Here is a 14,553-nt window from a genome sequence, read left to right as displayed (position 1 = left end):
ATGAATGAATTGGGCACAGAGATGATGTACTCCTGGTGGGTCCATTCATAGACAGAGCACAGCAGTCAAAAGCATTCTTTTTCAGGCATAGCAAGAAAGAATAAATTTGTTAGGAGTTGGAGGAACATTTTCTCTACATCTTCCCTTAGGATAAACACAGTGACATTTCCATAACAGATAGAAATGGGGAAACTCATTGCTCATAACAATGCTTTACTACAAGGTCTTGTTACGGCTACAAAAAGCAAAGTCTGATTATTCACATTTTTTCAATAAAGGAGGCAAATATCTCCAATGAAGAGTTATCTATCAGCCCTACTTTTCTTCTAAATTGATGTTTTAAATATTGTCAGAAAGACTGAATAAGTTATCATAATTCTTCTACTGAGCTTCATTTAAAAGATAACCTCCTTGTGCTTCTAGTATTTTCCCTCCGAGAAGGACGGAAAGGCTATGTACATCTGTTTGCTAAAGCAACATTTATTTATACTTCGAGCATGAAAAGGATCTTTGACATGATGAGGAATGTTGCTTAGAAGTAAACTACTCTTTATTAATACTAATTAAATCTTCAGTGACACTAAGAATTCACCTCAAAGCAAAACATTGCTTATAAAGCACTCAGGAAATAATTATAATCTGAAATCTGTGGCTTTCTCAGAATGGAAGGTTCAAAACCTTTCACAGGAAGATGTTACCAGCATCACTTGTTCTTTAACTTTGGCAGTTTCAAGGATTTGGCATATAATTTAATAGGAGAGTGTGATTAATTATAACACTAACAGGATTAGTTTGAATATTCTAGGTAATGTACAATTTTTCATAGTATAAAAAGGAAAAACTCTTCTGGACTAATCATAAGGGCTACTTTTATATGCTCCAAATTTTAGCTGACTTTTTCTAAAAGAGACAGACAAAGTTTTCTTCAGAGTATTGGAGAGACTTCCAAAAAAGGTAGAGCAGATTTGATGTCTGAATCATGCACAGAAAGTTGAATTAGCCAGCTCAGTGATGCAGAATAGCTGTACTTTCTCTCCTCTGGTAGACAAGTCTCCTCGGGGTTGAAGCAGGGGGTGTCTAATTGAATCATTTCCTCATTCAACTCAAATATCACATGTAGTTCAAATCCAGAATACTTGTTTTTCAATGTATATTGTGATTATGCATCATAATGTAAGTACTGGAGATTATAATTTAACTCAGAAATTATTTTGTATTGAAACTAACATGAATATTATCAAATTTATCTTTCAAGTCCATTTGAAAGCGTTACAAAGAAATGTGTAGGTGTGAAGTTTGTTCTCACAAATCCCTGTGAAATGTTTTGAGTTTCAAGACATCTTCCCCTTCTCTCTTCCCTCTCTATATCACCTTTCCTCTACTTCTGAAGGCTCTATCGATGAAACTGAAAAGTCCTCAAAGCTTCATCTGTCCTGCAGTTTCAAAAAACAGTTCTGTTCCTTCAAAGTATATTAGAAGTACAGAAGGTAAAACAAAAGAAAAGGTACACTATTTAGTCTCTATTGCAGGAAACTACTTATCCATCCCTCAAAACCTATCTTCCCAAATTAATTTGATAGTAGTCAGAGTAGTAATATGCTTCTTCTCTGTGCTTCAGTTGACTGTATTCCAACGCCTAGCAATGTTGCTGCATAATCTCGAATCAAATTCCTGAGAAAAATTGTTGAGTTGTGAAAAAGATCTGTGAGAAAGCACGTGAACTATATACTTGCAACATAGGAAAAGCAAAATTGCAGAGAAAGGTAAGATTGTTGAGAGTAGAATAACTAGAAGGTCAAGGACTCAAATAATGACAAAAGGTAATGACAAAAAATAAATTACATTGAAAGGAAAAACTAGAAGACTCAGAGGGTAGTTACTCAGCAGCATCCAGAATCAAACTGTTTCAGGGACCATATTTTCCTACAAGACAGTTGTCTAACCAGCAAAGATTTCACTACATTGGTGAGCATAATAGTGCTGAACCTTCTAGCTCATTATTCCCAACTTCATGTGTATCAAATAAGTAATCTGCTTTTTATTTTTAATTTGTATATAACTTTACACTGCCTCTTAGTAAAATTTTCCAAAAAAGGCCCAGAGTAGAATGGTTACAAAGTAAGCAGAAGTCAAAGAATTTTTCATTTTTAATCAAGAGGAAAATGTTAAAGAGGTAACAAAAGTATAAGAAATAAGGAAGCATTTAAAATCAATGTTTTTCTGAAATGGCTGAGCTAATGAGTGCCTTAAAAAAGTATAAAACAAGAAAAGATAAATTAGAAAGGTACACATAATTGAAAAGCAACAAAGGCTTCATGAATATACAGTTCCATAAGAAGCTGTTGCTTTAATGAAGCAAAGTACCTACCACTTGGCCTGGATTATCTGTGTTCCTTCATCTCCAAGATTATCAAGCCACCACCAAGTATTTCTGAGAATCATAGAGAAGTGAAGATAAACTTGTCTTCTGGAGGAAGAATCATAGGTAGGGTTTTATCTTCAGTAATTTTATATTAATGGATACTAGTCTCTGTTACTGATATTTCTCAGTGGGACATAACTGTGGAAAGTAATGCAATGTGTGTCAGCAATGGGTACGCTTTGTACTTCAATGCGTACCAGCTACGACTGCCCCTGTAATCCAGCGTGTACCTGCCATGAGTGCACCTAGGCACAGACTACTTGTATGCTAGCTCAAAAGGTAGAGAGTGGTGGGCTAGATTGTGCAAAGGAAAATGAGATTTCAAGAAACATCTTGAATATTTCAAAACTACGACTTTTGATTATTTGGACCTTTAATTCTTAAAGCTGTATGCAAGGACAGCAAAGCAGTTCCTTTATTGGTTCTCACTGTATAGAAAACATCGAAAAGCCAGGCTTTGACTATTAAAGGCAGTTACAGCCTAGAGTTCAGATTTCTCTGTTAGGATGAGAGTACTTTAGATTCAGGTGTTGCGTGAGGTAAGAACTGGTCTTCGACTGAGGAAAATCCTATCTTTCAGATAATTATCTATCTATATGTATGTATACATATATAAATAGATAAAAATTGAGACAGAAGTACAGTTAATGAGTATTCTTAACTTAACAACTGTGTCACTCATTTGACTGTTCTGGTTATTCTAGTATGTCTAACTTTCTACAGTTTCGGTCTTTACCAGTCCTTGTGTATGCACCATAGAATTTTAAACTATGAATCCAGCAATAAATTCTGATTTAATTCAGGGCAGGTAATGGAAAACACTATAGAACTTAATTATTAATTATGCAGTAGATGTGATATAATATATATAATATAATAGATAATTATGTTAATTATACAGTGAGTTAGGCTGTTTTCAACACCTCCTCCACCTCAATTATCATTTATTCTGAAGAAAGAACTGCGTACAGCTTAAGACAGGCAAGTGTAGAAAGAGAGGAGGAAAGGAGATTGCATAATGATTAAAGACATGGAATAAAGATCTCGGTTGGTGAGCATAATAGCATTGAACTTTCTAGCTCATTAGTCACAGTTTCATATGTGGCAAATAAGTATTTTGTTTTATATTTTTAATTTGTGTATAACTTTGGAAATTTTGGAACATCAGAAAATCAGTGTCTGTAGATCATCAGTGATGTCAGTGTCAGAGCCAGGTTTAGAAGTGGCTGGTTTAAAAGTTTCCCATGAATGTCCATTCACTTTTTTTTTTTTTTTAATCAGGACTCAAAGATTAAAAAAAAGGAAAAAGAAGCGAAAGAAATAAAATTTTGCTGAACTTCTGTTTGCTGGGCAGGCACAGCTCTTTACCTATAGTAAAATAAAATGTTAAACATACATAAAATTAAAAGAAAAATGTGTCAGTCATCAGTTTCTTCCATGGAAGACTATCTAGGCTTAACTATACCTTAAAATAATATTTGCAATAGTTGAAGTCTAAGTATATTTACTAAATGAAACTGAAGTCCCAGTGATCTTTCAGGGCCACCACAGATGCTGAATGCTGATATCTGCACAGCTGTTGTCAACCCAGCACTACCTGCCTTCAGCTTTATTCCAATATGTAGTAAATATGAATTTCTGACAGAGTAATGATCACCTAACAGAATTAAAGATATCTATTCAGTCATTTAATAGGGGAAATCTCACTGGTACATAAAATGTTCCATCTTCTGATTAAATGAGACCATCAGTTTTGTCTCAATGTTTTCTAGAAATACACTAAGTCCACATTCCTAATATAAAACTAAATAGTATATACTTCACTACAGACAAAACTTTTAAAATTCTTGAAGTATCTTTCAAATTTTAATAAATTTCTGGTATAAAAATTATTTTGGAAAAAAGCTCAATTAAAAATAAAGAGATTATGTTCCAAATATGAGTAGCAGGTAGTCTGAAAAAGCAAACAGTCATTTTTCTAAAATGTAGGGCCAGACTGTAAACAGTGTAAAATGAGATTTAATCAAACTTTCCTGTAATTACTTTTCTATGATTTGTTAGCACAAACCTCAGTCTGGTTTAGAGCTCAACGTTACCTTCCCTAAGGTAACTTTTTATTATACTGGATACTGGATACCTCAAAACATTAAACAAAATGTTAAATATCAATTTTATACACATTGCTAGTATTACACCTGACATCAAAGGTTACATTATTGACATTATTTTAAATGAATGTTACTCCTGAAAGAAGGATGTCGTGGTGAATTTCATATTATAGACTATGTGAAGGTAAGGTTATACCAGTATTTAATTTAGAAGTTTTTGTTCTAGTATTTATTTTATATAAAAGTAGAATAAATACGGTGCAAAAATTCTTCCTCACTCAAAGGAATTATTCATAGTTAAACTAGTGAACCCAGTTTAACTGATCAACTTAGATGTAGAAGTACAGTAAAAAGGATAGATGTGGTGTATATATTTAAATAAACAAACAAATTATAAATGTTAAAAAATTTCAAGTCAGAAGAATATTCCTCATCCATCCTTAAAACTTTACAAAAGGCTTAAATATAATAATGACTAAAGCCTGATATTGTGGATGAGTACATATACTCTTCCACTCAGCAATTTAAGAAATTATTAAAATGCTGACTGTATCATTCCAATCTCCCAGCCAGGCCTGTTTCAGCAAGCACTGAAATCAATTAGGCTACTCCCAAAATTTGCTATGGGTTGAATTGTCTTGAGGTGATGGATCTCTTAGAAGTAGTAGGATTATATAAAGACCTTATGATACCACAATTCCTGCTTTGAATACTAGAAGTCTGCTTCCATAGTGTAATTCCAATGACAAGGGAAAAAGGTGCAGTGGTTTTGGTATGCCCTGAGGCATTATTACAGCATAGTTTAATGGTTCAGCCATTAAAGTCTTTTATCAAAGATCAGCAGAAAAAAAGTGCCCATAACCTCTTCTAGTCTTTCACAAAAAAGTGCCCATAACCTCTTCTAGTCTTTCACAACTAATGAAGTGTAACATTGTGAATTAATGGTTTTTGATAACATGTACTTAATGAAATCTGGACTTGCCATTTCAACCAGAAGTGCTATTTCACTGTCATGATAATATGAATAAGTGCTTACAACTGGAATTGATGAGAACAAGAGTTCTTTCACAATGGATTTGAAATCCAGAATGGATTTCCCACGTATGACAGTCAGTGGCCTGTCTAAACATTAGTACGGTAACACTATTATAACTTTTTTCATACTTTTAAATGACTTAGTAGTTGAAAGTTTACTACTTTTCTCCATAAAAATTTCACAATTAAGTGTTAAAATCATTAATATTGTGACTGCGGTTCTAGCACTCAGCAATAATCCAATTTATCACCTTTTTATTACCATTTAAATACCACTGTACTGTTCATAGTGATTAAATTAATTCTGACTATTAAAGAGATGTTTTTCCCACTAAGAGTTATACGTTTAAGTTGTCTAAGAGAAACATTGATGGCATTTCCAATCTCAAACAAGGTAAATGCATGAAGGGAAGAGTACCTGTAGCACTCAAAAGCTGTCCTTGCTGGTGTGCTGTTGATGAATTTGTCTTATATTTTATAGTAGTGAAGCAACGACTTCCACATAAAATTTTCTTCTTGCACGTTTAAGAACTTGAAATGTTAGGGACTTCATTACCTCTTTTTTGGAGAGCTAATTACCACACAGCTGCTTGCTTATTGCCCTCTCTGGAACAGGGAAGAGAATAAGGGTAAATGTGAAACAGCTCATGGGTTGAGATAAAGCCATTTTAAGACATTGAGGTTAAACTCATAATCCAGCAAAGCAAAGCAAGTACTTTGTCATTTGTTCAACCATTTCCAGGAAAAGCAGGGTTATATCATATGTAACAGGTACTTCAGAAGACAAATGCTTGCAGTGTACTCCCATAAGACCTAAAATACAGTCAGAGAATGCATACAATGCAAGCCATCATGCAAGTTCAACTCCTGGCACCGGGTTGTTGTCTTGGTGTAGAATTATGCTAAAAGCAGCCTGATTGACCAGACTTCAAATACACATTTTGCTTTTTGAAGAAGGATTTGACAGATAGGCTGTTAGCTGGCCTGTAAATCTGTGACTAGCAATCAATTACTTTATGCTATAAAAGTCCAGTTCCCTCTCATACAGTCAGGTTCTTCTGACATAACTCTGCTTGGGGTGTATGTGTGGAGATTTCTCCCTTGGGTGGGGACATCCTCCAAGGATATTCCTCGAGGCTGAGAGAAAGAGATCTCTCCACGAGCATTGATATGGGTGACTTACATCAAATCTCTACTTAATAATTATTTTTTTTGCCAGCTTTAATATAATTAATATAATTGCTTCAATATAGTGCACTATCCTATCTTTATACTATTGGTAGTTTTAGCTTTTACATTGTGTAGTAAATAATAATGGTTAAGATCTTTTATCTGGTCATTTTCAATACTAAATGATTCATTTTATATAAATATTCTTATTTTGATGATCATTAAAACCTGAGGCACAAAAGTGGTTCAATCACAGCTCTGCAATTCCTTAAATTTAAACCACTGATGTAACACAAGACTAAGGTTGGATTCAGCTGCATCTAGACTCCTCTCTGAGAAGTTTAGAAGCAAAGGTGTTTTCTGCACCTCGTGACTCAACAGCAGGGCTTTTAAAATAAATTTTGTCTAAACCTTCCACTCCCATCTGTGACAATGTCTAAGTCCAATTGTCCTCCACTTCATTCTTCTTCCCCCTAGCTTTTACTGTTGAGAATGACGACATTCAATTAAGAGCTGGACTCAGTGATCCTTGTGGGTCCCTTCCAACTCAGAATATTCTCTGTGTGTGTGATTAAATGCTATTGAGATATAGTATAGAATTTAATTCAACTGAACTTGGTCCGTTGGGATCAGCTGTCCCAGATGTGTACCCTCCCAGCTTCCTGGTCAGTCTAAACTTCTTGCTGCTTCACTGTGGGGGCAGCATGAGAAACAGAAAAGACCTTCATGTTTATCACACGTGAATGATTTAGGTCTCTTAAAACATCATCATCACAGGTATTAGCAAAAAGAGCTTTCATATAAATTTGTGAAAGCATGAGTTAACAGAGTTCAGAAGCAAGGTTCACTCACTTACTACATAAATGAAGCATACAAAGAAAAATCAGATTAGAATAAATTTAGAATTATTTACATGGAGACTGGGAATGCAAAATGATATGGATGCAAAATGATAAGGAAAATCCTCATGTTGATTCACAAGGTTCAGAGAGGACCCACCTGGCCCAGGGTATCAGTCCAGGCCCCATCTTCAGTTTTCAGTAACAGTCTGAGTATCACAAACTTGAATTTGTAAGCTCTAAAAGACATGACACTCAAATGGAGATGCTGGTTGTAGCCAGCTATGGGGCCACTCAACAGGCCTCACTTAGGGAGACTGTTTATTGGGCCACAAGGTGATTGACTTTAGTAATCTGAAAATCTCCATCCTAGCCATAATCCAATGCATAATTTCTGGATTTTTTTGTCCAATAACAATAGTACTGTTCCGCTCTGGTTTTCATTCAGGAAACTAATGCTCTAAGGCTATCAGGGAATGACTGATTATCTCTCATCCCCTTCCTTGGTCAGGTAACAAAAGTTCCTGGTATGACCAACGTTCCTGATAAGTTCAAGGGGAGCTTTTCACCCAGGAGCCATTAATAAGGTCCAAGTCCTAAAAAGAATTCTTAAGAACATAGCATGTTCTTTCCTGAGGAGCAAAGAAGGAGAATGAACAATCATAATGTTCCAAGCACCACCAAGCACTGTTCATCAATAACTAAAACATTAGTGCATCATCAACACTGTTTATATCCAAAGCAGAGTGTTGTACATGCTACTGTGAAGAAGAGAAACTATCACGGTCAAAATCCCTGATGAAGCACCATGACAAAACATATTTGATATCCAGGCTAACTGCCTTGCATTAGGTAGACATTTTTGAGTAATAAGAACAGAAACAAGCACAGGTAACCAAAGATGATCTTTTAATTTTATGTGTTTTCACCACTGTATAATATGGACATCAGGTTTATGACACTATCTGAACAAGACTCTACAAGTACATCATTATGTGTTGGTTTTTTCCTTGCATATGTTTTCCAGAATAGGTCAGTAATCACCTGCATTTGTAATACACCTGCAATAATTGATAACTCTTACTCTGTGGAGCAAGTGAGGCACAATTGGAGAATTTTACCTTTGGTTACTTTGGCTACATACATGTCACTCTTCACAGGATGTCTGAGGTGGCCATCCTTTCACCCCAAATCAAAGTACAAAGGTAAGTAAACAATATTTTAACAAATATATTCAGAACTGAAAATTTCACATATTCCTTTTTTTTTCCATTTTTTAATGTGAATCCCAGGTTTAATTAAATCTGTGATTATGTCTTCCATGTTTGCACTACTACAGTATCTGAATTAAAATATTAGCCATCCTGCTACAAGAAGGGCAGATTAATAGCTTCTCAGGTATTACTAAGATGACAGGCTAACAACTACTTGCATAGCCAACATGAATTCTGCACCAGGTAGTACAGGACAACGCAGAAGTGGAACATTTTCTGGATATTAAGCTCAATTCTTCACTGCATCAACTTCAATTTTCTATGCTTCACTGACAAAATAGGGTCTTCCAGCTGGTAGCATAATGATCTGGACTAGACTAATTTCACATCAAAATTGACTGTAAAACAAGATTTGAATTCTAAAGGTGCAAAAAATGGATTCTTTTTCTTTCTTTCTTTCTTTCTCTCTTTTTTCTTTCTTTTTCTTCCTTTCTTCCTTTCTCTCTTTTTTCTTTCTTTTTCTTCCTTTCTTCCTTTCTTTCTTTTCTTTCTCTTTCTTCCTTTTCTTTCTTTCCAATGATAACTGATTCACAAGTTATGAAGTTAACCATTCTTTTCAAATGTCTGACTCCACTGATGTTTTTTGTCATTAATAACTTTTGCTGAATAATTCAGATATAAAGGGATTACTAAAACTGTAAGACAGCTAAGTTTTGATCAGTAAAAGAAACTTCTGTCCTGTCTCCTTTCCTTGAATTACACAGAATCTCTTACAGTGGCAAATGAAGAGCTTAATCTTTAGATGTTAGTTGAAGCGAAGCAAATCAACAAGTGTGTGGACACTGTAAATAGAATAGTGCTGTATGTCTACAAATAATCAAGATTCTTAGACAGCACTTTCATTGTATAGTGTAGCACTTCAATCAGAGTTAAGAAATATGAGAAGATAACAGAAAAATGTTGAAATGGTTTATAATGAATATCATTCACTGTTAGACTGAAGTACTCTAGAACCACAGCTACAAAATCCTGATACACATCCCCTTTTATTCAATAGAATCAGAGAAAATAATAGGGGCTCCAGAGCAATACCGTAAGATTACTATAAAAATTGTAGAAATAATAGATGTATCCATTAATAATATAGAAAGGTTTGTCTCTTTTTCCTTTTTTATTTAAATTCTTTTTTTTTTGTGACTGATGTATGTTTAGTAAAAATCCCAAAGCTATGCTGATGGAAAGATTCTTGCAGTTGATGAAGTCATGTAGCTGCAAGATTATTTAAAAAAACAGTGTGGAAAAAAGGCAAGAAGTCTAATATTTTAGTAGATGTAATAACAGGAAATATTTTCTATTTTCCAAAGGAATTGTCCAGATTAAACTTAATGATTTAGAGTATTAATTTAACTGCTTGACTTAACCATAACTACTTCAGCTTATGAACAATATGAAGATGACTCCAGATAACTATAAAGAAACAAAAATAGATATTTTCATGTTAAATTAATTTAATTATTGCTTTCAGATAAAACAATTTTCATTTGAGAACACATTCTATGTAGTTTCTGACCTCATATCTGAATTAGACTTGTCCACTTATAAACCTTTTTGTTAACAAAGGACACATTTTAGCCATGCACAAGGCACTTAGTTCAATATTATCCAGCTTTTTATTTTTACTCTGCGATATCATTAATATATTCCTTTTCAGATTTTTCTGTGGGGAAATAACATTCAACATATTTTTCAACAGAAGCAACTTGATTTAAATAGACAAAGATACTTAATCTTTCAAGAATAAAGCTAACAATGAGTTATGAAAACTTCTGTAAGTATTTCTAAACCATTGTGGGGAGAGTGAATCTAAATGTTAAACTTAATTTCCAACATTGAATATTTCTTGACTCCTATCTTTCTTTGCTTAAGCTCCAACTTAAGAAAGCACTGTCATTTTCTTCTTCAAGTTTGTTTCAGTAGAAAAAAAAAGAAGCAACCCCAAATCTAAAATCAAACCTGTTGTCAGCAATACTTCATAAATGCTTTAGGTAGACTACATGTAACTAAAAAAGCTGAAATCTATATAACAAACAAACTTCCCCTACTTGCATCCACTGCCAGCACTTTCATTATCAGGTCACTCTCTCTAGTTCTGTAGACCAAGTAGTAAGATAGTTTGCAGAATCTCAGTATTACTGAAGTTGATATCTACTCCCCCCCCCACCTATTCAAGTAGGGGAAGCTACAGAATGATGCCTAGGATCAACAGCAAAAGGAAAGAAAAGGTCCTTCAGTCTCAACTGACACATGTACAAAAATGACCAAAACAAAAAAAAATCAGCTCTTTACAACCTCTCCTATCCCACATTTAAGAACATAGACTAGTTTCAATAGCTACTTCAAGTGCTCCTGTACTTTTAAGTGAAAAATAGAATATTAGAATGCCTTTCATTACTTTATTCTTATATGAAACAATCATAAAATTTTGTTCTTATCTGTTCATCTTAAGCCTATGCAGATAGTCCATTTTTATTTTCTGTGTTAAAAGTTACTTTATTTTCCTTCCTCACAAGCCTTCCAGTAGTGGTGAACAGTTGATAGAATTTGGATTCAAAATTTGGATTCAAAATTTTCTTAGAAGTAATTCACCTTAAGAAAAATATTTAAGCATTGGAGATGAATTTAACTTGTGTGCACTCTTGCAAATAACAGTCAGCTTTAATTTTAGTTTATAGGTTTGCACCAAATAGCTTTTAGGAAAGCTTAAGGACAATATTATGAGTCATTTAGAATCTGATTCATTTTTCTCTTTTCCTTTATTTGTGGAATCCGCCAAAGTCTTGTTCATGTGATTTATTTATCCAACCTATCTTAGTTGTGCAGATGTATTATTAAGAAGATCTACACCTTTTCAACCTTGATTTCTCACTCCTGATGACCCAGCTACAAAATCCGTCAAAATGATCTGAAGGTGTGTCAAAATCTTGCCCCAGGACTGCTAAGGCTAACACAGGCCTACTCTTCAGCGTGAGGCAACATACAGAATTCCTCATCACTGACAAATTCAACATAAACTGTTACAGTTTCATTTTGTTGATAATTTCAGATATACTTAATCTTTTCCTGCTGTTATACACAGGATTTTTAGGGGGTACTAAAGATATTAGCTTACTGAAGTGAAACTACTGTTGATATGAAAAACTTTCATTCAAAAACAGGACAAGGTGAAGGTTGACTGCACTATTGTGCATTTCCCACTTATATATAGAAGGTAGTGGAGTTTAATTCTTAGGCCTGTCATATTCATGCTCTGACAGACAGCAGCTTCCCTTAAAGACAGAGAAAAAACCACCATCAAGGTTCCATCTCCCACTGAAGAAAAGAAAGTGTAACTGGTTAATTGTTCACTATCCATGGTGCAATGTGTGTATTAAATATCAAAAGGTAATCATAAGGTATTAAACCACTCACAGGCTATTGTGTTTTGATGTATTCCTGCACAATATATGTTCAGTGGAAGAGTGCCCTTGCTTCTGTCTTCTATGCTATTGATACCATAAAGCTGTAACTCTTACTGTGACACTGCCTTCTGAGTTGTGTTCTTTGAGTTACTGCTCAAGGAAAAAGAGCACACACCTTGTTCAACACTAGTCTTCTGCATAGACTACTAAGAAAATCAATAACAATTTGTTCATCTCTTTCACTTTTACCTACGTATACTCTTACTGTTTGGTTATTATGAATGTGAAGCAGTTTTATTACATCTGTTAAAGGTTCAGATTGGAAATCAGGAAGAATTTTTTCATTGAAGGGGTAATTAAGCATTGGAAGGGACTACCCAAGGAGGTGATGGAGTCACCCTCCCTGAAAGTACTCAAGAAACAACTGGATGTTGCGCTTAGTTTGATGGTTTAGTTGACATGCTGGTTTTCAGTCAAAGGTTGAACTAGGTGATCTTGAAAGTCTTTTCTATGATTCTATATGATATGATTCTATGCTGCTACAGGATGTGTTTCACCATTTACTTATTCAAGTAAAGTGACACAAGGATACTTAACAAACTTTGAACCTTTTGAGTTGCGTAAAATAAGTAAGAAAAAAATAAAACAAAAAAGTACTCTATGAAGAAGAAATCTGTTTATTTTTGTCTTCAGTTATAACTATTTGGTCTGTTCTAAAAGCACACAGTTATAAAGCTTATGCAAACAGTTACAGATTTATTTATTTTTATATTTATTTTGAGATATTTTCAATAGAATAATAGAAGAATATAAAGCTAACACCACCTGAAATCTGATCTATATCTGAAAAAATATTAATTCAAATATTAGTGCAAGAATAATATATCTGCTACTGAGTTACAATGGCCACATCATAGATATATTTGTCCTTGTTCATTCTTATAAAACAAATGAAATCAGATCAAACACATTTAAAAACTGTCTGAAGTTCAAAAAGGCTTTTTTTTTCCACTTAGTTTGGAAAAAAACATGATGTAGCTTCAGAAATACTTTTGTTGCATTATTCTCAGATAAAAAATAAAGTCCTGAGCTTAACTTCAATTTTCCCTTGAAAATACATAAGGTTTGCAATAGGTCAGTGCCTGCTTCTTTATAGAGCTAGAGTTAGCAGAGCAACAGTAATTTGGTAAAACATTCTGATTTCATGCTACATCTGGTAGTGATTGAGCCTTCAACTAATCTATTCTTCTTGCAAGTCACAAAATACTTCCACTGTTTCTCAGTTAGAGACTAAAGTAATCACAATGCAGCTTCCTTAAGAGAATGATATAAAAGGGCAGATTCTCAGCTATTACAAATTGTCAAAGCTCTATTATTTGCTGCCAAGACCTGTCAAACTGTACTGACAGAGACTCTTGTCAATAGCTATACTTAATATTCTGCTTCAATGAGTTATACCTTTATTTTCACATAAAGTTTGTCAAGGGAAGAAAAAAAGTTTATGCGGTCATATTTCCTTTATTAGGTTTCATAGAAAGTGATGTTAAGTTTGGTGAGTTAATCACAACCAACATCCAAATAATCTCACAGCCATTCAGTCAATCCCTCTCCTGTGGAATGAGGAAAAAATAGAAGGAAGGTAAGGGGATTTGTGGAACAAAATAAAAGTAATTTAACACGGAAAACAGAGCTGTGAACTTCCATAGAGCAACAAAGGATTTTGTTCTCATCTTCCTATCATTTCCATACTGGAATCAAACCTTATCTGTGACAGGCCCAAGCGACAAGATGCACAGCACAGGTTGTTCCCTATCCTCTCTACACCTGGATGAATACGACTGACTCAAGGGATAGGAGGTAACGGTGAAAAATTCCTGCCTGGTTCAGCAGACATATCTCCTCTGTGACTGCCCCATCTTCCCAGGCGTCCTGGTAGGATAGGTACAAGGTTACGCAAGTGGAACCAAACAGTGATAAGCACAACGGTCCATCTAGCTGGGAGCTACCTCCAAGGTTAAGTCAGACTATGCTCTGCATCAAAACTTCTTTCATAAAACAAAAAAACTTGTGTCACTCTCATAGGAAACTTTCTCCTGAGGGGAATAGAATGCCCAATATGCAGACTGGACCCACTTCTTAGACAAGGCTTAGAGTAAAGAGGTGAAGAGAAAGGTTCCCACCCTGGTACAGCCCTCAGATCTGTCCATTATTTCAGGTAGGCAGTGGTGAAGCTACTTGGATTGTCTTGGAAGCTCTTGATTGTCCTTGGAGCCCAAGGACAATCAAGAGAGACCTCAGGGCCTTGGA

Source organism: Pipra filicauda, unplaced genomic scaffold (genome assembly GCF_003945595.2).
Source record: "Pipra filicauda isolate LSUMZ 115617 unplaced genomic scaffold, ASM394559v2 scaffold24_size8852520_pilon, whole genome shotgun sequence".
Classification (NCBI taxonomy): Eukaryota; Metazoa; Chordata; class Aves; order Passeriformes; family Pipridae; genus Pipra; species Pipra filicauda.
The sequence above is the reverse complement of the archived record's forward strand: the minus strand, read 5'-3'. Positions refer to the sequence as shown.